Source organism: Symphalangus syndactylus, chromosome 5 (genome assembly GCF_028878055.3).
Source record: "Symphalangus syndactylus isolate Jambi chromosome 5, NHGRI_mSymSyn1-v2.1_pri, whole genome shotgun sequence".
Lineage (NCBI taxonomy): Eukaryota > Metazoa > Chordata > Mammalia > Primates > Hylobatidae > Symphalangus > Symphalangus syndactylus.
The window spans coordinates 54230301-54232500 of record NC_072427.2 but is presented as its reverse complement, the minus strand read 5'-3'; the positions used below and the strand labels follow the sequence as shown (position 1 = coordinate 54232500).

Below are 2200 nucleotides of genomic sequence, written 5' to 3'. Positions count from 1 at the left end.
TGTGGATTATGACAAAGATTATCTTTTTTCTTAAATAATCTATTTAGATTGGGCTGACTGTACAAATGACTCCTGGAAAAAACTGTTCACCTAGTCTAGAATAGGGAGGTGGAGAGTATGACGACTTACCCTGAAGTCTTCCCTTGACTGACTGCACTGGCGCCTGTCTGTGCCCTGGATCATTCTGCCCAGGCTGCATGGGTTCAGGCAGGTGGCAGTTCCCCAGGTATTAGATTTCATTCACGTGATTAAAACAAGTTGCCGTATTTCAAAGCCTTGAACTAAGACTCAATTACCAACTCTCAGTTTTGTATCAGTGCCCAAAGGAGGTAGGTTGATGGTGCTTAACAAACATGAAGTATGGTGTAATAGGAATAATATTTATCCAAAAGATTTTTAAAAATAGGGCTGTGTTTAAAATAAATAAATAAATAAAAAATAAAAAAACAACAACAACAAGAAAAGCAGCAGTGATTATAGAGAGGTCACACTCTAAGTGGGGTCGCGGTGTGGCCATGCTTCACGGTCACGCTCGTTCATCCTGCAGTGGCGTGTTTACATGGTCACACGTGTGTGTATCACCAGTGGGTCAACTGTGCTTTTCATTCCACCCATGGAAGTTTGTGTAGACAATCTTACTGAGCAAAAGGCAGTGAAAAGTCTTGGTTCCCACACTGCGATATATGGAATTTTCACCTCAGTTGATGAAGTTTATTTCGAAATCCATAATCATTTAAGAATGAATACCTGTCTGCCATGTATTTCAATCTTAGTGAGCCAAAATTGTTTCTTTGTTAGTACAGAATAGAGATGACTGTTTTTTGTCACAGCCCTATGGAATTTGCAATCTGTGATTGCCTTGTAAAAAGGAGAGTGCATATGTCACTGCATTAAACATGTGGTGTTTCTAAATAGTCAGTGATATTGGTGAGCACAATGTATTCATTTAATGGCATAGACCATACCAGACCTAATTTGCAAGTATTGGGTCTTAAACTTCAAGTGCAATGTATATGAAAACCAATCTGAGCCTTGTATCTCTTAAATATTTATTTTTTTAACGTGTGAGATGTTCGAGAGAAGGGTTCTCCATTCATTTCAGTGCTGCATGGAGGAAACTCGGCAATGATTTCTTTCAGTTGTGAAGTTCCTTTCGTGTTACACCCTCCACTGAACCCTCAACCTTCAAAATACTCCAGTTTTGTGGGTTTAGTCATTTTTACTTACAAATTTACCTTTTTGTATTTTGCAATTTACATGTGTTTGGTTTGTTTTAAATTCTGTGAAAGTGGCTTGATTAAAAGACTCCTTTTAAATGGAAGCCACCAGTCAGCAGAATGGAAGCTTAGAGGAACTTGCCTGTGAGTGCTGGTCTTTGTGTTTGGTTTTGTGTATAGAAAGATCTTTGCTGGGGTTTTTTGCTTTGTTTTGAGGGAAATGTCTTGGAGTAAATTTTAAGTTCCTGGAGCTAATTTGTTTTAGAGGAATTTTGTTTTTTTAAAAAATAGGATCATTCTGAACTTTGGAATGACCCCCTTATATATTTTCTGAAAATGAAAATGGTTACATGAAAAAAATTTCCAATGAAGATGTCAGCATTTTATGAAAAACCAGAAGTTATTAGATGAAAGCAGTGAGTGGATCTTTAAAACAGACTTGATGATGCACAAACAATAAGTCTTTCTCTCCGAAACCAGAAGTAAATCTATATCTGTTAGAAATAATGTAGCCAAAAAAAATGTAAATTTGAAGATTTTTTTTGCCAGTAGTTTATAGAAAATATATGAACCAAAGTGATTTGAGTTTGTAAAAATGTAAAATAGTATGAACAAAATTTGCACTATACCAGATTTGAACATCTAGTGAGACTCACACTGATACTAAGTTTTCAACCTTGTGTCTTTTTGTATTCATTTTTTACTTTTATTAAAGGTTCAAAACCAAAAAAAAAAAAAAAAGAAATAACCAAAATCAGAACTAAGCTGAAGGAAATTGACACACAAAAAGCATACAAAAATCAATGAATCTAGGAACTGATTCACCAAAATAATTAATAACATAGATAGACCACTGGCTAGATTAATAAAGAAAAAAGGAGAGAAGATCTCAATAAACACAATCAGAAATGACAGTGATTACTTAGAACACAATAACCCCTGAGCATAGATGCAAAAATCCTCAACAAAATATCAGTAAACCA

The 2200-nt window shown here is 35.2% G+C and overlaps 1 protein-coding gene across 2 annotated transcripts in view; it reads left to right on the top strand.

The window, feature by feature from the left end:
* LOC129482533 (insulin-induced gene 1 protein-like) overlaps window positions 1–1956 on the top strand; it is a 2962-nt gene extending 1006 nt beyond the window's left edge. The window contains exon 1 of one of the 2 annotated variants that reach the window (XM_055278492.2): window positions 1–1956. This exon is cut by the window's left edge and continues 1006 nt beyond it. The gene's annotated coding sequence lies outside the window, so the exon portion shown is untranslated. The other variant, XM_055278493.2, reaches the window with a different exon arrangement.
* Window positions 1957–2200: the final 244 nt, after the last annotated feature.